The sequence below is a fragment of the Chrysemys picta genome, chromosome 6, assembly GCF_011386835.1.
Source record: "Chrysemys picta bellii isolate R12L10 chromosome 6, ASM1138683v2, whole genome shotgun sequence".
Classification (NCBI taxonomy): Eukaryota; Metazoa; Chordata; order Testudines; family Emydidae; genus Chrysemys; species Chrysemys picta.
Window position 1 is genome coordinate 86,302,327 of NC_088796.1, and position 24,247 is coordinate 86,326,573.

Genomic DNA, 24,247 nt, shown 5'->3' on the forward strand with positions numbered 1-24,247 from the left:
TGACAACAGTGGAAGAGCTTCTCTTTATCATGATGAATAGGGGATCACTAAAGGCAGAGTGTCTGCTCCTCTGAAGATATTTCAGACAGATGTGGGGGAAAGGGCTTACTATGGTGGAAGTAAAGAAGGCAAACAAGATACTTCCTGCAGCTCCTGGAGCCGTCTGTAATAAAAGGGGATTGTGGGCCATAATTTTCCCACCCACACCCAAATGATAAATTAAAGGCTGTAAGAACTATAGAGGGGGCCAAAATAAAAAACAGCTTTGTTATGAAATTGATGGATTTTAAGGTTCAAGGGGCTTCGTGTTCAGATGAACTTGAAACGCCAAATGACTGCATGGGGTATACCTACCCCACCCACCCACCCACACACCCCAAATTGAAATAACCTCTTTCGGTTTAACTAAAACATGTAAATCCCAACCAGTGGTCTTCACTCAGCACTACTGTTTACAAAAACCTGTAGTAAGAATACCAATTTTTTCATATAGGCCATCAAACGGTAATATTTGGTCAATTCTGAGTCACATTCACACTAGTGGCCCATCACAGATTTCTATTTTACTTAAACAAGCCCCCAAGCCACCCAGTCTCCACTTCTGGTATGGACTTGTTTGTTTTAATCTGATTATAGATATTAAAAGTAGTAATAATCATTATTTGGTCCCTTTCAGTGAGTTACATAACATCCTTTAGAACTTTTAAAATAACCATTCTGTACATATTAAAAGTGGTAAAAGAATCATTTATTGTTGCAATATCTTGTTACCAAAAAACTATTTTATACCCATTTATGTTAGTCTATCAATGTTCTAAAACCCTACCATTGTGGTGTCTCAAAATTATAATGTGTGCACATATAGATCTCTTTTCCCTCCCATCTGTGGGGACTAGTCTCTGGGCCTTTTAAAATATATGTTTTTATTATTTTATGCTGATATTATGTCAGGATCCTAGGAGAAGGCATGCAGGACCAATGTCAGGAGCTTGGAATTCCAGAACTGAAACCAGGGGTCAGAGCCAGTTCAGGTCAAGAATGAAGCTGAGGATCAAGCTAGAGTCAGGTTTCAGGCTGAGGGTCAACATCAGGTATCGGAGTCTGTTTGGGCCCAGGGGACAATTGGGAGTCAGAATCCAAGTCAGAATTGAGGTCACAACTGGGAGTTCAGGAACAGAGAAGCAGAGTGATCATCACACCTAATTAGGGATCCAAATTGTTGCCCAAACACTTCCTGGTATGCCCCATGGGCTCATGTAGGGACAAAGACAATCAGGGATCGCTAAGACCACTGTCATCCATATCGCTTGAGGCAGAACCTCCCATGGCATTGAACCTGTGCGGACTGTGGGTCACAGGAAGTGACCAGGTTGCACCTGCTCACTGTCACCTTGGGGATTACCTGGTAGCCCTACAGGACAGGGTTTAAGTGCCACCTTAATCCTTACATCTTAAAGATATTAAGATGTTACATGAAAAATGGTCTATTTGCCAAGTCTAGACATGGCTGAGGTGACCATTCATATGGACTGTCTTTACACCCAGTGTAAATGTTATGAATGGAGCACTTCAAAGTGCTCTCTTCTCCCCCCCAGCATCACTTCAATATGTCAGGATTCCACTTCAGCCACCTGTTCTTCACTTGGTTGCTGATTTCAGCCAAACTCAGAGATAATTGGAGATGGTGCGGTTTGAGTCTCATGAGTAGGTGATACAGAGCTGGAGTATAAAGAAAGCTTGAACCCTAATATGGCATTAACACTAATTGCCTTTGACCACTGGAGGAAATAAATTATTATACAGTGTATCTATTAGAGGGTGCTGAAATATTGATTTTGTTTTGCAAGAAACTTCTGCTGTGGGAATTTACAAAGTGCATTTTTGAAACAGTTTACAATAAAACTAGAGAACCTTTCAGTGGTTTACCGAAGTATTTGTGGTTCCCATTTCGAGGCAGGTAAAACAGTACTAAAAAGATTGAACAGAGAAAGCTCATTTGTATCCCAGCCATTTTAGTAAATAAAGAAAACAAAGATAATATTTCAGATATTCTGACTCCTACTAGCTCTTACTAATTCTGAATAAAAATCATTGAATAATTATTTAGGGATATTTATATTTTACCAACTTCTTGCTAGCATAAAAAAAAAAGAAAGGGCAGATCCTGAGGTCTGAAGTAATTAAAACAACATTAGTGTAAAGAATATTTTATACTGTGTACTACGAAGTGTAAGATAGCAATTGCACATTTGTATGTCATGATGATCCATTGCCTCCCATCCATAATCTCCCTGTAATGTTTCCTGTTAGACAGAATATTACATACAATATGACCAACACAGGAAAGAGGGATTTCTACATTCATATACACACAAAGTCAATCTACAGATGAGCCAGAAAAGTAAAATATGACATTTTGATATATCAGTTCAAAAGTACAGAATAAAAGAAACCAAAACTGGATATCATGAAGCACTAGAGTGATCAGAGACCCGTTTGTGTATGGCAGGCAAAATGCATATAACCCACCACTGAGATTAGATAGTGTAGTCTAGGGCATGGAGTACTCACATGGGACTTGATTCTGAGAGGTGAGGAGCCCCCACAACCTCTTCTGAAGTTGACGTGATCCGAGGGTGCTCTGTGCTTTGCAGGAGTCACTCAAGGCTGTGCAGAATTGGCCCTGGGGCAAGGATGAGAAAAACAGTCTCTAAAAGATAAGGAACATGCTTGTATTGAAACTGCTCCCTTTGTCTCCTGTGTATCTGTGTTAGTACAGAAGCCATTTTCACCACTTTCGCCCCCCTCCCCCCAAAGTTAAAGGAGCAGTAGTCATGTCTGGGAGATAAGACAGAAAAAAAGAAAAACCAAAACACAGTAAAAAATTGAACATTCATTAATTTGTCTGAGGGAGTAACTCTTCTTTCAAAGTAACATAAAATGTGTGCGTGTGTGCGCTCTCTTCTCTCCAGGATCAGCATCGGATAGTCATTGCTGCCTGAAGGCAGGCAAAAGTACCAAATAAAATAAAACAAACAAAGGATTTATGCGGTGGGGGCTGTTTTCCTGACCGATTGCTAGACATGCAGGGTTTTTGAAAGCCTCTTGGGCCTGGTCTACACTACGACTTTAATTCGGATTTAGCAGCCTTAATTCGAATTAACCCTGCACCCGTCCACACAACGACGCCATTTAATTCAAAATAAAGGGCTCTTTAAATCGATTTCTGTACTCCACCCCGACGAGCGGAGTAGCGCCAAAATCGATTTTAGCAATTTGAATTAGGGTTAGTGTGGCCGCAATTCGATGGTATTGGCCTCCGGGAGCTATCCCACAGTGCACCATTGTGACTGCTCTGGAGAGCAATCTGAACTCGGATGCACTGGCCAGGTAGACAGGAAAAGCCCCGGGAATATTTGAATTTCATTTCCTGTTTGCCCAGCGTGGAGAGCACAGGTGACCACAGATAGCTCATCAGCACAGGTAACCATGCAGTCCAATAATCGAAAAAGAGCACCAGCATGGACCATACAGGAGGTACTGGATCTGATCGCTATATGCGGAGAGGATTCAGTGCTAGCAGAACTTCGTTCTAAAAGACGAAACGCCAAAACTTTTGAAAAAAATCTCCAAGGGCATGATGGAGAGAGGTCACAATAGGGACTCAGATCAGTGCCGCGTGAAAATCAAGGAGCTCAGACAAGCCTATCAAAAAACAAAGGAGGCAAACGGTCGCTCCGGGTCAGAGCCGCGGACATGCTGCTTCTACGCCGAGCTGCATGCAATTCTAGGGGGGGGCCGCCACCACTACCCCACCTGTGACCGTGGATTCCGGGTTGGGGATAGTCTCATCAGCTACACCTGAGGATTCTGCGGATGGGGAAGAGGAGGAGGAGACGACGAGCTTGCAGAGAGCACCCAGCACTCCGTTCTCCCCAATAGCCAGGATCTTTTTCTCAGCCTGACTGAAGTATCCAAGACCATGACCCCATGGAAGGGACCTCAGGTGAGTTTACCTTTTAAAATATAAAACTTGTTTTAAAAGCAAGCGTTTTTTAATGATTACTTTGCCCTGAGGACTTGGGATGCATTCGCGGCCAGTACAGCTACTGGAAAAGTCTGTTAACGTGTCTGGGGATGGAGCGGAAATCCTCCAGGGACATCTCCAGGAAGCTCTCCTGGAGGTACCCCAAAAGCCTTGCCATAAGGTTTCTGGGCAGTGCAGCCTTATTCCATCCTCCATGGTAGGACACTTGACCACGCCATGCTTGCAGCAAGTAATCTGGTATCATTGCCTGACAAAGCCTGGCAGCGTATGGTCCCGGTGTTTGCTGGCATTCAAGCAACATCCGCTCTTTATCTTGCTGTGTAATCCTCAGGAGAGTGATATCGCTCATGGTAACCTGGTTGAAATACGGGAACTTAATTAAGGGGACAGAGGTGGCCGTTCCTACTGGGCTGTTTGCCTGTGGCTGAAAAGAAATCCTTCCCTGCAGTTAGCCAAGCGCAGGGGGGGAAATTGGCCCTGAGCTTTTTGCGTTTGGCTAGCAGGGATCTTCCCTGTTACCAGCCACGTGGTGGGGGGAGGGATAAAGCGATCATCCAGAGAATTGGATGGGGGGGGGGGTTCGTTTGTTTTCTGCTGCTGCTGAATGTTAACAGGAAAACCGCAGCACTCAACGGGCTTTGCTTGCTATGTGGGAAAGGAGGGCGCAGAAGCCGAAAGACAATGGCTTACCATGGCCGCATGCAAGCCGAATTCTGTTGCCCGGACCTGTGATCTCTAGCATCAAAGCCACAGGCACTCAGTATTAAGAGGCAAAATGCGACCTTGCACAGAAATCACATGTGCTATGTAATGTGAATAGTGTTGGTCACCATGAAAGAGTATAAGCATTGTTCTGCAAAATGTATCTTTTTAAAAAATTCTCTTTTTTCCCCTCCCTACAGCAGCTGCAAATTCTTCAAGCCTCCCTCCTCCGTCCCGAAGGCTATCACAGATAAAGCGTCGGAAAAAGAAGACGCGAGACGAGATGTTCGCAGAAATCATGGAATCCACCCGCAGTGACAGAGCTCATCTGAATGAGTGGAAGGACACGGTTTCAAAGTATAGGAAAGAAGCCAGTGAACGTGAGGACAGGAGGGACCAACGTGAGGACATGAGGGACCAATGTGAGGACATGAGGGACGCTCGAGATGAGAGGTGGCGGCAGGAAGATCAGAGGAGGCAGGATGCAATGCTGGGGCTGCTGCGTGAGCAAACAGACATGCTCCGGCGTCTGGTGGAGCTTCAGGAACGGCTGCAGGAAAACAGAGTGCCGCTACAGCCCCTGTATAACCCCCCCCTCTCCCCTCCCCATGTTCCATGTCCTCCTCACCCAGACGTGTAAGAACGCGGGCGGGGGAGGGGGGAGGCTCCGTACACCTTCCCATTCCACCCCAGTGGACAGCCCAAGCAAAAGGCTGTCATTTTTTTAACCTTTTTTTAGTGGCTTTTTCCTTCCCACTGATCCTCCTCCCAAACCCCACCCGGGTTCCCTCCCTCTTTTTCTAATCTATTAATAAAGAATAAATGATTTTTAAATGATAGTCACTATTTGGTTTGAAAGCAAGCTGGGGGAAGGGGGAGGGTGGGTTCCTTACAGAGAATGAGTCAATAAAGGGGGCAGGTTTTCATGAAGGAGAAAACAAACAGATATTTCACACTGTAGCCTGGCCAGTCATGAAACTGGTCTGATGCACAGCGCTTCCTGGTGTGCTCTTCTAATCGCCCTGGTGTCTGGCTGCGCGTAATCAGCAGCCAGGCGATTTGCCTCAGCCTCCCACCCCGCCACAAAGGTCTCCCCCTTACTTTCACAGAGATTGTGGAGCACGCAGCAAGCAGAAATAACAATGGGGAGATTGGTTTAGCTGAGGTCTGAGCGAGTCAATAATGATCGCCAGCGACCTTTGAAACAGCCAAATGCACATTCTACCACCATTCTGCACTTGCTCAGCCTGTAGTTGAACAGCTCCTGACTCCTGTCCAGGCTGCCTCTGTATGGCTTCATGAGCCATGGCATTAAGGGGTAGGCTGGGTCCCCAAGAATAACTATTGGCATTTCAACATCCCCAACGGTTATTTTCTGGTCCGGAAAGTAAGTCCCTTGCTGCAGCCCTTTAAACAGAGTAGTGTTCCTGAAGACGCGAGCATCATGAACCCTTCCCGGCCAGCCCACGTTGATGTTGGTGAAACGTCCCTTGTGATCCACAAGTGCTTGCAGCACCATTGAAAAGTACCCCTTGCGGTTTATGTACTGGGTACCCTGGTGCTCTGGTGCCAAGATAGGGATATGGGTTCCATCTATCGCCCCACCACAGTTAGGGAATCCCATTGCAGCAAAGCCATCCACTATGGCCTGCACATTTCCCAGAGTCACTACCTTTAGTAGCAGCACCTGAGTGATTGCTTTGGCTACTTGCATCACAGCAGCCACCACAGTAGATTTGCCCACTCCAAATTGATTCCCGACTGACTGGTAGCTGTCTGGCGTTGCAAGCTTCCACAGGGCTATTGCCACGCGCTTCTCAACTGTGAGGGCTGCTCTCATCTTGGTATTCTGGGGTTTCAGGGCAGGGGACAGCAAGTCACAAAGTTCCATGAAAGTGCCCTTACGCATGCAAAAGTTCCACAGCCACTGGGAATCATCCCACACCTGCAACACTATGCGGTCCCACCAGTCTGTGCTTGTTTCCCTTGCCCAGAATCGGCGTTCCATGGATAGAACCTGCCCCATTAACAACATGATCTCCAAAGCACCGGGGCCCGCGGTTTGACAGAATTCTGTGTCAGTGTCCATGTCCATGTCCTCATCATGCTTGTCGCTGCGCTGCCGCCGCCGCCTCCTCACCTCGTTTTTCTGGTCCTGGCTCAGCATAAACTCCACGAGAACGCGCGAGGTGTTTACAATGTTCATGACTGCTGTCTTGAGCTGAGCGGGCTCCATGCTTGCCGTGGTATGGAGTCTGCAGTGTTCACCCAGGAAAAAAGGCGCGAAATGGTTGTCTGCCGTCCATTGCTTTCATGCAGGGAGGGAGGGAGGGGTGAGGCTGTACCCAGAACCACCTGCGACAATGTTTTTTGTCCCATCAGGCACTGGGATCTCAACCCAGAATTCCAATGGGCGCGGGAGACTGCGGGAACTATGGGATAGCTATGGGATAGCTAACCACAGTGCAGCGCTCCAGAAATCGACGCTAGCCCCGGTACTTGGACGCACACCGCCGAATTAATGTGCTTAGTGTGGCCGCATACATTCGACTTTATACAATCTGTTTCCCAAATTCGAATTATATAAATTCGGATTAATCCCGTAGTGTAGACATACCCTTCGAGTAGCTATTAATTGGGCAGCAATGGCTGATTTTGCATTTCAGGCTGCAGATTTCAGAGTCTCATAACAGTTTCTTATAGCATTTTTTGGAATCCTATTTCAAAATATGGTGGCCTACACTAGGAATGGTGGTGCTGGACTTTTCTAAAGCTCTTTGCGCATTCAAGAAGGTTTTCTTCTTGCCATTCTACCATCTATGTACCATTAAAAAGTTTTTCTAGCTGGAGAGTGTAATTTTCTTTTAAAAAAAAAATCTATATTTACTGGATTTCATGTGGAGTGATTTCAAACATTTTAACTTCTTTCCCAGTTTGTTACTCCCTTGCAGTTTATAGTTACTCCTTGTTTAGTTAATGTTGGTTGTATACTTGATTAGTTTCTTCTGTGTTGCCAACACATGCAATACTACTATGTGTCTCACCATTTATCACTTTTATTACAGCCACAGCCCTATGAGTTCTATAACTATGCAAGACTCAGCTTTCTTTCTTTCTTTCTTTCTTTATTTTTAAAGTTTCTAGCCCTCATGACTATGGAGAACATCTTGAAAATGTGCACCCTAAAGGCTCAGATACCATAAACAGAGCCTGAAGTGTTTTTTTTTTAAATAGCACATGATTTTTAAGCCAGTATCACCCCTGGAGTGGGGGGGGGGGGAGAAAAGAGGGTTGATTCATGATTTTTGATCTCTTGTTGTTGGCAAACAGCTCTTCTCAATTTTAGAGTGGGCAGAAACTCAGAATTTTGAGTTATGGGAAATATGAACATTTTGACATTTCCTATGAACTGGAGGTCCTGAAAAATGTGTTTCAGAACCAATGACACATGGTGTTTCCAAAACAAAAAAGTCCCCACAGAACCAGCAGCTGATGAGAGCAGTTGACATGGTGCTTAGCCATCAAACTGACAAGAACTACTGTGTAGCAGAGGTTAAACTTCAGGACTTCCAAGGACTGCAGCTCCCTGCCATGAGGGCTGCCCTGTGGCCAGAGAACTCTGGAAGCCCTGGTCTTCCTGGCTCTGCAGAATGGAGCTTGGAGGTCTTAAGAGCCCTGGCTTCAGCTTCCAGGGTTGCTGCTCCAGAGCCAGAATCTGAACCTTGGTTAAAGGTGGGGAGTCCAGTTCCATGGCAGTTAGCCTGACAGCCCTAAGAGTTCCCAGGGTTTGCAGGCTCTGGATCCACAGCAGGGCGCCTGAAAGTCCTAGGATCCCCGGTCCTGGGATGGCCCTGGAGCTGTGGACCATGGAAATATGGGCTTCTGAGCAGCCCACCAGGAAACCAGGCAGGATTCTGACAGAACACAGCCTCTGATTTAACAACGGTTCATTGAACCCGAGATGTTTCTGTAAAACATTCCAAGTTTGACAAATCGGCATTTTCTGATTAAACTATTTTATCAGAAAATTTCCAGCCAGCTCTACTTCCTTTATTTGTTCTCTGAGGCCCTGAGTCAACTACCATTAACTAACAGGAGATAGATCGGGCCGTGAATGCAATCAAGGCCTAGTGTTCTGTGGTGCTCTCCAGCTCTGTCTCCTTCACACTGCATTGCTTTCATGCACTTTGGCTTCCAGCCTCAATCCTACCCATAAGCAACATGACTGTCCCCCTAGTGCAAGGTCATAGTTTCTAAGAGTCTTCAGTATTTAAAGGAGTATGTATCTGCCATACCCTCAATCATCAGAGAACCTAGCCCTGCCTGTAATTTATATGCATGTTGGATAGGCATTTAAATTGACTATAGCATGCATTTGTCATTACAATTTTTCACACATTTTCATCCTCTGCTCTCTATTTCAGCAGTTTCAGTCCCAGTCTTCAGCTCATTGCCATAGGCTACTAGACTGGAACAAAGCTCTGTGTGAAACATAACGAAAAAAGGGAAAATCATAAAAGTGAAATTTGGTTATATCCACTATTATGGGTCTTAATCCTTCAAACGCTGCGGGTTCTGGAACATCAGCCAAAGAGCTTAGAGAGAGCGGTTGAGAGGAATGCGGTGCTGCTGATATTTCTCTGCTGCAGCTACAAGAACAAAGGTCAGTGGCAAACAGCCAAGCAAAAGAATTTCTTCAAAAGAACAGCTTGGTGTCAGTATTAGGTATGACCTGCCAGTATAACAAAGAAGGATACCGATGAACATCATCAACCTCTAGTAACTGAGCTTTCCCATATACTATAGGCATTGCATCAAACAGTGTCATTACACTAACAACTTGCATAAGTAATGATGTATGTTATCTAATTCCAGTCGAACTCTTGCACATGACTGCACAGAAAGGCAAAGAAATAGAAAATCAGACTGACTCAGAATGTTAGGAAAAGGTATGACAGCAGCTCTCATTCAGACTGCTAAATTTCTATTTATGGAAGATAAAAGCAATAAATTATTTTCCTCACCCAACCACAAAACAAAACCTGTCTCACTATCATATACCGCACGTAACTATTATTGCAGATAACTTTTCATGGTACATTTTAATTCAGTTTGTATTTAAAAGTGAAACCCAAAGAAATGAAAACAGGAGGAGGAGAAGGTGGAGAAGGAATGTAAGTGTTGTACAGAGGGTATAACTGGTGGCAATGGGGTGAAATTAAGAAAAGAGGACGCTTAAGCTGAATATAAGAATACATTTTATAACGGAGATTTAGGCTTTGGAATAGCTTCCCCAGGAAAGTGGTAGAAGCTGTATTGCTTGAAACATTGAATGTACAGAGTATGAGAACATATATAACAGTGGCAGAGTGATGGACTGATTAAATACATCTGAGATCAAGGACATCCTGTAAATACATGTCTGCATTTGGTACTGTCCATACTGAAATCTGAAGCAGCATCCACAGCTTCCTGAAAGGGCGGGGGGGGGGGGGGGGGAGAAGGAAGAGAGAAAGACTACTCACTGCTCAATAGGTGCCCCTCTGGCAGATTACAGAATGGCATGGGTCATCTGTTCAAAGGGAATGCTGTCCAGTCCTTGTTTGCTTAGAAGGACTGAAGCCTGACTATGAGGCTTTTAAGATGGGGGTAAAAGGGAAGGCATTTGTGAGCAGATGGAATTATCCCGAAGAGGCAAATATACATGTTTGCTTGCCAGGGTGATTAAACTCACATTAATAGTTATAATTTCAAATCCGTAAAAAGACAAGATAGCAAGAACGTATAAATTAATAATAAAACATGTAAAAGAGACATCACCATTCATTGTTATTTTGCTATCAATGAAATGCACTGCAAAAGCTTCCCTTTGTGCTGTGCAGTGGGTATTGTACTGGAACCACTATCACGGGCAGCACGTTGAAGGATCATTGCTTTAATGCCTCACAAATTGTGTTACAACTTGCATGTGAAAATAAATTCTCTCTGCCTACATTGGACAAGTAAGGCTGAGCAGGAGAATGTTGAATGAATATTAAAGCATGTCCCAACAGTGTATTTCAAAGATATTGTGGTCTATATACATGTAGCACTGCCACCTGCTGAACAGTTTTCATGTTACGCCAATTAACTACAATTTCTAAAGTGTGTCCTAGCACCAATTAACAATCAATGGGACAAAGAAGGGCTTGTTTAAACAGTTACCTCTCATACTGTGGAAAGCATAATTCCTTTCCCTATCCTATATATTCAGTTTTATAGTAGCTGAAAATGCAAGGAAAAAATATGCAGTGCTATTCTATTTTTATAGTAGAGAAATTATGTACTGGAACTGGCAATCGCAGAAAGCAGAGGAATAACCTAATTAGAGATCTTTTTCTACAAGCAATTTTTAGAATGCCACATGTGGGAAAAAGACTATTTATGTGGTTGAAAAAAATCTGAAAAATAAAATCTATAAAAGATTTAAACACCACTTGACTTTTATGTTCATTTTCAGACTCCTCCTCCCCCCCCCTTTTTTTTGCACTTTTGTTGGCAGAAATTTTATTTTGACTTACAACTTAGCAATTCTCTCTCAAATCAATTAATTTTTTCAGTGCTAAAGAAACAAATTTTCAAGGGGAAAATCAGAATCTAAATTCTGCATAGTGTTGTAATTTGAGTGCAAATTATTATCTCATATGCTTACCAGTGTAGTGAAATAGGTTGGTGGTTGCAGTTTCTAATGAATTACATCATGAAAATTACCCCCACTTTGGGTACTAAATAGCTTTTTGTGGAAAGGCTCAGCAGAAACAGAAAAGAAGAAAGAAGGAAAGAAAGAACACAAACTGTACTGTGCATTCTCCTCCAATAGTGTTCGTTAAGGTCAAAGTTGTTGCACAGAAGACTAGTATAAGAAAGTTGGCTCTGCCACCGCTTATGCTGAGCCAGGTCAAACATTTTCAAGTGCTCCTAAATTTGGGGTCCTTAGTTTCTGAGTGTTCAATATAAGATCAGTTTGGGACTGATCTTAAGTAGGTGCTTAACATCTCCATCTGTGTCTGGAAGCTGCAGAGGTACTCAGAACTTTTGTGTAAAAAAAAAAAAAAAAAAAAAAAAAAAAAAAAAAAAAAAGGCCTTAGCTGTCTCAAGTTAGATTCTCAGGGAAAATTTTGACCACACTTGTGTGGATAAACGAAGGCTGTGGTTGTCAGTCTTTCCATATTGGGATCCCCGCATGGAGTTCATCCCAGTTAACTAGGATCTAACCAAGGCCCCTTTCCATTTAGTAATATTAGAAGGTAAGACTATTGTGACTCCTTGACATTTGTTCACACCCTCCACTGGGACTAACCGTGACCCACAGTGCAAGAACTCCTGGAACATTCTCCAAGGTTGTAAATCCAAAACCCTTCACCAAAACCAAATTTACAATATATTTAGGAGAGGGAGAGAGAGTGTGTGTAATACTCTAGTAGTTGAAGGGCTAATTACTATAGCTAAAGAGATTTGTGTAAAGCTTTGCATGAGGTATCAGTGACTTCAAAAGAAAGAAGGACTCCCCTCCCCTCCAAATTGTGTTTTATCTACAGTTTCAGCTATCTAAACAAATTACAACTAACCTGGCTTCTCCAGAACATTGTAAGTACACAAGAATTTGCAGGATTGGGGCCTGAGATTGCAAGATTTTTGGGTCAAGGTCTGTCTTTAACTGTGTCAGTATAGCACTTAGCACAGCAGATAAACCTGGATGAACATTTTCTAATCACAACATTTTTAAAAAGAAGGCCTCCTTGATGAATAACTAGGTGGAAAACTTGTTTTGTTTGAAATTTTCTGATTATTTTCAATAAGTATCAAAACTGGGGGTTTTTTTAAACACCCAAACACATTTCAGTTTTTCAAAAACTGGCAGTATACATTTTGGTGTTTCAGCTTTTGAAAACAAAAGCAACCAATTTTTTCCTTCAAAAATCCAGAAAATTGCCATTAAAAATTAAGAACAAAACAAATATTTATTCAATTTTGGTGGGGCAGGAAATATTTTTGACCAGCTCTAGCAATGAGGCCATCAGCCCAATTGGGGTCTTTGGGCTGTACTGAAATAATCATGTAATATATAGATGGTAAATTTTTTAGAGTGTCTAATTATTTAGGACCCTCCGGGTAACACATTCATGCACTTAAATGATTTAGGCACATTTTTCCAATGTGGTTCAGACACTTAGGAGCCTACACAGGGAAATTGACTGGCATAGCTATTCTGGAATAGCTTCCTATGTGGACTCTATTCTGGAATAAGCTACACTATTCTAGAATAACTACTCTGGTCACAGAAGGTACATCTACACTACAGGGGGGAGTCTATTTAAGATACGCAAATTCAGCTACGTGAATAGCGTAGCTGAATTCGACGTATCGCAGCCGACTTACCCCGTTGTGAGGACGGTGGCAAAATCGACTTCTGCGGCTTTCTGTCGGCGGCGCTTACTACCACCTCCGCTGGTGGAGTAAGAGCGCCGATTCAGGGATCGATTGTCGCGTCCCGGAGAGGTCGATTTCTACCCGCCGATTCAGGCGGGTAGTATAGGCCTAGCCAAAGTGGAGTAGTTATTCCAGTGTCTACATCAGGGAGTTATTCAGCAATTGCTATTCTGTAACAGTTATGCTAGTCAATTTCCCCTGTGTAGACAAGGCAAAAGGTCCATTTTAAAGAGCACCTAACCCCAATTTTCAAAAAGGCAAGATCTACAAAGGCACCTAAAGATGTAGATAGGCATGTAATAGAATTTGCAAAAGCACCCATCTCCCACTGAAAATTCATAGGAGTTGCATGCCTCACATACTTAGGCTAGGTCTACACTACCCGCCTGAATCGGCGGGTAGAAATCGACCTCTCGGGGACCGATTTGTCGCGTCCCGATGGGACGCGACAATCGATCCCCGAATCGACGCTCTTACTCCACCAGCGGAGGTGGGAGTAAGCGTCGTCGATGGGAAGCCGCAGAGGTCGATTTTGTCGCCGTCCTCACAGCGGGGTAAGTCGGCTGCGATACGTCTAATTCAGCTACGCTATTCACGTAGCTGAATTTGCGTATCTTAAATCGACCCCCCCCCCTGTAGTGTAGATGTAGCCTTAGGTACCTTTGTAAATCCCAATAGGTGCCTATCTGCATTCTTAGACTTCTTTGAAAATCCAGCCCAAAGTCCCTTTTAAAAATAGGACTTTTGAAAATTTTACCCAAAGTTCCAAAGACCTAAGTCATTTAAAAAGTCAATAGACCTTAAGCTCCTAAGTGACTTAGCCCCTTTTGAAACTTTTACCCATGAATATTCCCAAACACACAGCTCTGGAGAGAATAGTAAACTCAGTGCATTATCAATACTAAACATTCAGAATGATTGATTAGCCACAGGGCTAGCGTGACCAAGTTGATCTTGCTATGGATTACCAAAGAAATGTATGTTTCTAAGCATAGGGCCCAATTCTGCCAACCTTTATTCAAGTGTTAGTCCCACATAAGAGAGAAAAAAGTGCTTTAAGATCCAGAAAATAATCACAATGTAAGGGCTAAGTATTAGTCACGGAAACATAAATCACTGCTTTGAAACACCTGGGAATTAACTAACATAGGAAGACTTTGAAAGAGACCTTGAAGCAAAGGAAGTCTTCTAAATATGTCTGGCCAGAAGGGAGTAATTAGGAAGCTCCTGAGAATAATTTTTTATAGATGTTACAGAATATGCTGTAAGGAATTTAGGATTGTTTACAATGCCATAATAAAAGATTCCACCTTGAGTACTGTGAACCCTCATTTACCAAACAATAAAAATGTTACAGTTATTGAAGCAGCCTGGAACAAACTGAATAATCAGATAAATACTTTACAATTGAGTGTACTGACTGAAAGTAACAAAAGACGAAGGGCTAAAGAAAGAAAGAAACATTTTCCCCTCTAGAATTAAGTTCTATTCAGCCATTTTCATGATTTTTAAAAATACGTTGTATGATTTTCTCATTATTCTCCAAGGTTATAAAGTTGGGTGAACCATTTGCTAACATATCTGTTGAACAATTGATTTGATTAATTTGGGGAGTCTTAAAAATATATATATCAGTGAATTATTGTATATATTATTCATCTATGTCTAGTTTATATTTATGATAAGAATGTACCATGAACTAAATCCTGCTTTCCTTACTCAATCCCAGTGGAGTCAATGGGAGTACTTATATGAAAAAGGCAAGTACAATTTGGCCTTTTAAATGCATTCTATGCCACTGGCTCTCAGTTTACCGGATTAAAAAAACCAAACAAAAAGAATCTTGATGGACTCCACAGCTGCCTACCACAGTCCCTATTTACACTACTAAACTACTTTTCTCCTACCTCCATGTCCTACACTGTGCCTGCAACTACTTTGTCTTCTCCAATTCTCTACTTCACTCCTTTTTTCAACCTTTATGGGCCTGATCCTCAAAAGTTTTACTCATAGGAGTGGAATATACTTATGATAATCATCTCATTGACATCAGTGGGACAACACATTAACATGGGTTTTGCAGTCTTGAGCCCTATGATTGGAACAGCCTCTTGCTTCAAATATACAAAACATACCTTCCTCTCTTCATTCAGATCCCTTGTTAGAACCCACTTTTTAGCTTCCAAAACTTCAATTCCTCTGACTGCTTCCACCTAACTGTTTATCATTTCTATTACTGAGAGTTAGATTGCAAGTTTTTCATGGCAGGGATCTTGCTTTGTTATGCATTTTTGAAGTTTCATGGGCATTTATGACAGTCAATTACATTGGGGGGAAAAAACAAAAAAAACCAACAACCTACATTAAAAGAATGTTACAGTTGCATAGCCAAGCACTCAAAAGTTAGGAAGTGCCAGAATTAAGACTGCCTGTACCACTTTGTTTTTGCCCCCTCTTGTGTTGTTTGCATTCTAATATAGTCTTTAATTAGATAATCACATCCTATTTTCCCCATCCCATTCCCATCTGCCTCAGCCACATGAATACATGGAGCCACTGTCTCCAGTGTTACAGGGCTCATTATGATACCCACTCTACTCTGTCTTCTTCTCTGTTTCTTTTTCTTATCTCACTAATCCAGTTTTGAGCTACCTCTCCTTTTCTGCTCACCTCTGTAAACTCCAATTCAGAACAAGACCATGATGCAATCACCAATATGGGAACATTCTGCTCCATTAGATTCCACCATATGATCACAAACCTTTACATTTCCCACAGTCAAACAAATTAAATTTCTTTTTTAGCCTGACTATTTATGGCTTGCAGCAGCATTCAAACCTAACAGATGAAGAGGGCAAAGCACAGGAACTTCAAAAGGCCTGTTTGATAAAATAACTGTAGTTATAAGTATAGAGAAATTGCAGGGTTAGATGTCCATGCTTGGAGGCCTAAATAAAAGCGAATAAAAAAATAAATTAAAAAAGAACTCATACTCATCTATGCAAAAACAAGGCTCATCCATATGGAAGTCCCTTCTTTCTGAACTATCACTCCACTTTCTCCAGCCCCTACGTTCAAATTTGTTACTGTTGTATGTGAAACAATATTGAAGAAGAGACCTGTTGCTAGATGATGGGTCCTTCAGGAGGGACTTTTAAACCATGTGGAACCTACAAAAGGTTTGACTAAAGTTCTATACACAGGTTCAGGACACTCCTTATCTTTTCTGAACTGGCTCAGATAGTAAAAATCATCTCACCAACTCCTTTTAAACATTTCCTAAATACCACTGCCCTGTCTCCCTTGGCTCTGCAAGTTAGAAATGTCCAGATCTAAGTGATAGAAGCAGGTCATTTTGCAGTGCTCTTCCTATCTCGGGAATAATGTCGCTGGCATGTGTGTTACTATCCAGGGATCTGTCTTTTTATAGTCAAACCCCATTGCTTTACAATGAAAGCAGAACACACACATTGAGCTCTCAGTCTTTTCATTTTAAATGCTAGAATAAGATCTAGAATTGGAGAAAATAAAATGTTCTTTTTCCAGTGTCGAAAAAATTACAGATGAGAATTCTTCTAAATCAATTATCTTCACATTTCTGGTGAACTACATTTCATAAAAGAAAGAGCCATATGTATGGAAATGGCCTACTTAATTCCTTTGTTGTTTGCATGATTAGGAATAAGTTAGTAGGGGGGACTATTTATTTTAAATGAGAAACAACATTTCCTGGGCCCCCCACAGAATTGTATAATTTACATAAATTCTTCCCAGATTTTTATTGGTCCCAGCTGTGAACTAAAACCCCAGTGATACGTTTTCACTATTATTTCAGCGACTCAACAATAAAAAAAGAACTTTAGAATTGGCATCCTCCCTTTACCCTCCTGTTGTCCCATTTGCCATTAACTCAGTACCACCCCATTACCACAGTGAAAAGAGCTGTGGCTTTACCTTCACAGCAATAGTTAAATGCTGCAGTAGATCCACAAACAGAATGATAATGCTGTTGACCTTGCCAACGATAGCTGATGCTGGAAAATTCTAAGGACTACCAACTGCTACTGTCTATGTCAGATGAAAGCACGGAGATATCTTCAAGTAGGAACAAAACTTTAGATTAAAAAAAAAAAAAATCTAAGGGTACCTGAATACTTCTCCTATAGTGTTGAGATATGCAACCTTGCCATTGAGCCTCTTTCCCATTCCTCCCCTTTATTACCTGTACAAACATACTGTCAAGGCTGCTTCCCCACTTTGAACTTTAGGGTACAAATGTGGGGGTCTGCATGAAAACTTCTAAGCTTAACTACCAGCTTAGATCTGGTCCGCTGCCACCACTCCCAAAACTAATTCCCTTCCCTGGGTAGCCTTGAGAGACTCTCCACCAATTCCCTGGTGGATCAAGATCCAAACCCCTTGGATCTTAAAACAAGGAGAAATCAATCAGGTTCTTAAAAAGAAGGCTTTTAATTAAAGAAAAAGGTAAAAATCCTCTCTGTAAAATCAGGATGGAAAAATAACTTTACAGGGTAATCAAACTTAAAGAGCTCAGAGGACCCTCCTCTAGCCTTAGGTTCAAAGTACAGCAAACAGAGATAAACACTCTAGCAAAAGGTATATTTACAAGTTGAGAAAACAAAGATAAACTAACACGCCTTGCCTGGCTGTTTACTTACAAGTTTGAAATATGAGAGACTTGTTCAGAAAGATTTGGAGAACCTGGATTGATGTCTGGTCCCTCTCAGTCCCAAGAGCGAACAACTTCCCAAACAAACTAAAGCCTTTCCCCCCCCCCCCCAAAGATTTGAAAGCATCTTGTCCCCTTATTGGTCCTTTGGGTGGGTGTCAGCCAGGTTACCTGAGCTTCTTAACCCTTTACAGGGAAAAGGATTTTGGAGTCTCTGGCCAGGAGGGATTTTATAGTACTGTACACAGGAGAGCTGTTACCCTTCCCTTTATAGTTATGACACACAGTCTAATATTTGTGCAGGTGATGAGAAGACAAATATCCTAATTTATAGAATAGAATGAATTCAAAATGTTTTGTGAATTCAGTAAAACATAAGCATAGTGCTTCCTATACCTAGGAACAACAACTTTAGACTCCTCTTGTATGCCAGAGGCGCTTCTGTAGTGGAGGGACAACTAAAAACCACTTGTACAAATCCTGACTCAGTTTCTAATTAGTCCTCACTTGGCCAAACTCAGAAATATGTACTTTGGGATCAATGGGAGCTTATCTGGGTAAGGAAAAAGGGAGTAAGGAACACCAAGTTTTGATGATCTGCAACAAGTTGCCCATCTATCAACACGTGTGTTGTAGTTCAGAGTTAAGTAGAGATTCCAAGTGCCTGAACCTTCTCCCCAGTTTGCAGTCCTTGCCATCAGTTCGGCACATGGAGTACTTTGAACTGCTACAGTTTAGATAACAAATATTGCTGGAGAATTGCTACTGTTCCAGTCAATTTATTATTCACAATATGCCCTTTGAACTTTAAAAACATTTGTCTTGATGACCTGCCTGTGTTCTTTTCTCAATGCCCAGATAAGGACTTCCTCCTCCAGCAAAGAGAACGGTAGTCAATCTTTATTTAGTTGATGATCTCCGACAGCATCAAACCCCTAATATACTGAACTAAATTTTTCGGTGCTCATACAGCTTTTATTTAGGCAAAATTTCCATTGACTTCAATGTGTATTTTGCCTGAGTAAGGGTCACAGGATTTGACCTATAGTAATTGATGACAATAAAACACCCATACACCTCTTGCCCTAGTGACACAATATGCCTATGCCTTTTATGTTAAGCACAAGACTTGGATCACTGTTGTTCTAGTAAGGTCTGCTCCAACAGCTTTTTCAAATGCACAGAATCTATTTTAATATTCATATCAACAAATTCAGTGAATCATTGCTATTCATGGAGCGTCTCATTTAACTAAGGTTGATAACAGCAGAAGTGGTCCATGAATTCAGCTAGGGACTTCCCGGGTAAATTTAAATCAGCATAGCGAAGAGCTTGGATACTGCAATGATGGGTGCTATAGGAAACCCTGAGATATACAGAGAGACAAGTATACTATCAACTTATCAGAAAATGGGAAACATCACCAGGAGTTAAGGAGTGTGGTGTATTTGTTATATTTCATACCCTCTTGCTTACTAAACCTTGGCCTCTGTATTGCAGTATTCATATCTATCTCTGTTTCATGAATCCGGCTGCAATAAATGAAGGGGGAAGGGGATAATTCCCTTTTATGGACACCCAGCCAGCCAGGCAGCCATAAAGTCCCTCTTGGTGGCTGTTCTCTGTTTGCTTTACCTGTAAAGGGTTAAAGTAAAGGTAAAGGAAAGGGAGTGGGCACCTGACCAAAAGAGCCAATGGGAAGGCTACAACTTTTTAAAAATGGGGGGGGGGGGAATAAAATAGATAAAAAACTTTCCCTTTCTCTCTCGGGTGTTCTCTCTTGGCTGAAGAGACAGGGGCATCAGGAATTCCGTGTAAAGTTTGAACCAGGTATGATAAATTATCTTCCATACCTAGAAGGATTCATTGGGACAAGGAATGTTTAGATAGATGCGATCAGGTTTATTTCGGCTTTTCTCTGCGCTAAGCTCAAGGATTTTTATTTTCTTTTGTAACATTAAGCTGGACCCCAGGGAGCCATTCCTGGTGTTTAACCCCTTTTCAGTTGCTCTTTAACATCTAGCAATAGCCTGATTTTCCAGACGTGTTTCCTTTCTCTTTTTTTAAAAATAAAATTTACCTTTTTTAAAAACCTGATTGGTTTTGTGTCTTAAAAGGTCTGTGCGTATGTTTTTCAATTAGCTGGTGGCAACAGCTGGGTTTCCCTTTTGTTTGTTTTCTTTCTCCGCTTCCCCAAGGGGGGGGGTGGAAAAGCCAAAGGGGCTCAGGGAAAACTTCCCAAGTGAGTTTTTCCAGGATTTGCAAGAGGCAGTTTTTCACCTGCGTGTTGGCAGTGTAACAAGCCAAGGTCAGAGAAAAGCTGGAACCTTGGGGATTTAAAACAAGCCTGGAGTGGCAAGTATTAGTTTTTAAGAATCCTTGCGGGCCCCCCCCCCTGTACTCAAAGTGCCAGAGTGGGAAATCAACCTTGACACATATCCTAACCCAAATCTACATCCTTTGGCTGGAAGGCTAAACAGCTTTGTTTCAAGAAGAGGCATCAGGAAAGTGACCTGCTTCTGTCTACTAATTTGCTATCATGTATGGGCACCATCATTTTAAGCCCTTATTAGGAGGAAAGTTACTGTCTATGTAGAATGTAAGTAACTTTCATACTAGATCAGATCTATGATCCATTAAGTCCAATATCCAGTCTAAGATAGTGTCAAGCATCAGGTGCCTTAGAAGAAAAAAATATGCAAGAAACCCATCTATTGGCAGATGTAGGATGATCTGCCTCCCCAAACCACATGAAAGTCTCCTCCTAGACCCTAATATTTAGAGAGATTGTCTTAAACCCTGAATCATTAGGCATTTATCCCATCCAAAAACTCATTTAAGCATTAGCTATTATAAATCTGGATAGTCTTGTTATCCATATAGACATCCAGTTCTTCTTTGAATCTTCATAAATTCTTGGCCTTAACAAAATCACGTGGTGTTCCACTGTCTAATTACATTTTGGGTTAAAAAAGTATTTCCTTTTATCAGTTTTAAATTTTCCACCTTCCAGTTTCACAGATTCTTGTTCTTGTTCACAGATTCTTCTTATTCTTATGTTGGAGAGGTAGAACAGAAGTCTCCAATCTACCTTTCCTGTGCCATTTATTATTTTGTATGCTTCATTATCCCCCCTTTCTTTCAAAGATGAGAATTATTAAAGGCATAGAAAATCTCTCGTATGAAGAGTGAAAAGCTTGGCATTTTTTTCCAATCACCCTTTTCTGAAAGCCTCCAATTCTGCAGTACCCCTTTGAGATGGAGTTGTCAGTATTACACACAGTATTTCAGTTAAGGACAAACCAACGATTTATATATTGGCATAACATTTTTCCATAGTAAGCTTCATCCCATTTCTTACACATCCTAACATTTGCCTTTTTAAGTGCAGCTGCACATTGAGCTGTGTACAGTGACACTCGGGTCTCTTTCCATAGTTAATATTGTGAATTTAGTACCTTGTAGTTTGTATGAGTAGGTCAAGTTTTCCCTCCAATGTGAATTACTTTTCCATTTATCAAAGATAAATAATATGCCTGGCAGCCTTTATGAAATATGAAAGACATTTTAGAGGAAGATTAAAACCAGGAGTTTGATTATACAATTTTAAAATCAGATAACTTGCCTAGAAGATAGCAACTTGAAAATATGAGTTTGAACAAAGCAGACAGATGATAGGCAGAATTTGACCTGATTCACCTTAGGCAGTTACATTGTCTATCCAGTTCTAATGAGTTGATACTTTGGGATTAAAAAACACGGAATGGTGATGCAGCCAGGAACAAAGAACATAAGTGAAGACAGGCAGGAAAAGAATGTCCAGATAGTATTTGTAGCGTATAGAAATAGGGTGTGTTCTACTACCAATACTACCCTATTCCTACACACTACAATATTAAAATTTCACTTTATTTTCACTAGCAGAAACAAGCAGTGAAACAATAAGGGAGCATAACAGTAGTAGAGGAGAGAAAATGGCAATGGAGACAAGGAGAGAATACACAAGAAGCTACTGAGAAGAGGAGGAAGAGACAAAGTGATATGGAGACAAAGTGAGAGAGAGGTTGAGGAGGGATAGAGACAGCATAGAATGAAAAGAATAAGAAAAACTCAAATTGACAGAAAGGAATAGAAAACCCAGAATGGCAGGTGGGGGAAAGACAACACAGGATATGTCACAGTACAGAAAAGGAGAGAATACCTTTTTTCTGGACAGCCAGGAACGGTGTGTCTGCTTTGAACTGTATACTTTAGGAGGTAAGCTCCTAGGAGCAGGGACCAGATCTTTAAGTTTTGCACATTACTGGTTCTTCACAAAATAAAAACAGTAACTGAGAAAAACAGTGGCTGAATTGTAGAAAAAAGTGTTTAGCATCTTTTGAGGTGATGGGAGTAGGCCAGATCCTATTGCTGGCCCATAGCATAGTGAATCATTTCCCCTCACATCTCATCTCCTGGCTGGAAAAGTAACCCACAATGTCACCAAAGCAGCTTGAAATTGACAAAGCAGAGCTTTTGTTCCCAGACAGTTCAGAAACTTGTCAGTTTCAAGTTGCTGCAGCATCAGTGCTGGCTACCCTCTGCATCTATGCAGAGGAGAAAGAAATGAAGATACAGATATTCTAAAGGAGGAGGAAAAAGACCACCACACTGGGGAAAAAGATGAGAGGAGAAAACAGAGACAAAGAAAAGATTTTTAAAATGACAGCTAGATTGTTTGACAGTGTGAGCACTCAGTGTGGAGATACAAGCAAAAACAAAAATATTTAAAAAGAAAAAACCCAAGGACACAGACTGGAGAGTTAAAGAAAGATGTAGTTAAAGAATAGATACAGCAAAATACATCAAGAGAAAAAAAAATAAAAGGACAAGAATGAAAAAGAAAACGGAAAACAGATGAGAGAACAAAGAATGATGGATTAAAATAGAAGTACAAGGGAAAACAGAATAAAAAATTCACATTGCTTGAATTGGATTGCTGTAGGTTTTGAAAGCTTAGGCTTATTTTCAATTAATTAATTGTGCACTTGACGCATCGGACCAAAACTTTGGACATCTATAGAAAGCACACCTTTTACTTGGAGACAAATATCTGGTTACCAAAATGGGGGTGGGGGCAAAACCTATAAAATCAGGTGAACGTTATTGATCTTTCTATATACATGGTTGTGTAAATACAATTGCAATTTCCTCAGTCAATATCACACCATCAGTGTAATATCAATGCAAGTCATTTCAGGGATTGATCTAAAAATAGGGAATGTGGATCTCCTGATGCACGTGTAATTGACACATAATTCACCCACTGTGGAAATAGACCTAAGGCCAGATACACATTTGCCCTTAACAGGTAGTTTGTGTACACAGTTGGAGGAGGTGCAACTTTTGCTGCCATTTCAGACTATTGCTTCTGTGCCTATTACCACTTCCAATAGTGTTTCTTCCAAGTCATTAAGTTACTGTACAGCCTTGCTGTTTTATAGACCTAATGTTTTCCTCTCCTCTTTGAACGTCATTTTTTTCCTCTCTTTTTTTAAATATTGGCCTCTCCTTTTGTACACAAATTCAATATTGTTTGACCCTTAGTTAAGAGGCCCCCTCCCTAAAGAGTCCTTCCTACCTAAAATATTGTCTGTGTTTTCTTTAGGGAAAAATAAGTGGCAGCAGCAGTGCACATGCAGGCTCTTGCTGGTGGGCATTAGCAGCTATGACCACATCTAGGTCTTTTTTCCCTTTCAGAATGATTTTCAGTAAAATAAAACCTTGCCAACTGGTAAGTGAAACTTATTTTATTAAACTTACTTGAAAAGAACTAAGAGTATAGAGCAGCAACATGAATTTACAGCATATCAAAAATTGGGATTTGGCAACAGAACTGCAGTGCACCACACCCCACTGGGGCTTGTGTAGTGTCCTATCCTCTCTCCTGTTTGAATTATTTTTGATAGCCTCCACAGCATAACTGTCACTTTTGTAAGGCAAGTACTATAGCTACTGTACTCTATTCTTTGAAAGCTTGATCAGATTAACCTTTTCCAACATGACTGCAGAGAACTCAAATAGATCTATGGGGAATGTATGCCAAATTCTTTTCCAAAGGCCCCAACTATGCTTATCTACATTGTGTATATGACATGGTTTCTTACCATGCCGGGGGGGGGGGGGGGGGGAGAGAGGGGGGGACAAAAGACAGTTCTATTAGAAATCCAAGTTCTGCTGAGAAATCTGAGCATATTTACAACAGTGTACATCTGCTGAATCAAATCAATGCATTGTGGCTCTGATTTCCTCCTCAGTTGCACTCTACTTTTGTTGATGTGGATCTTTATGATTTAATC

General features: G+C 41.5%; 1 long non-coding RNA gene across 1 annotated transcript in view; it reads right to left on the reverse strand.

Annotated features, from left to right (window-relative positions):
* Positions 1 to 24,247, reverse strand: part of LOC135984363 (uncharacterized) — an 85,459-nt gene that overhangs the window by 53,865 nt on the left and 7,347 nt on the right. The window contains exon 2 of the long non-coding RNA XR_010602294.1: positions 2,572 to 2,683. This is a non-coding gene — a long non-coding RNA (uncharacterized LOC135984363). The remainder of the gene's footprint in view (positions 1 to 2,571; positions 2,684 to 24,247) is intronic.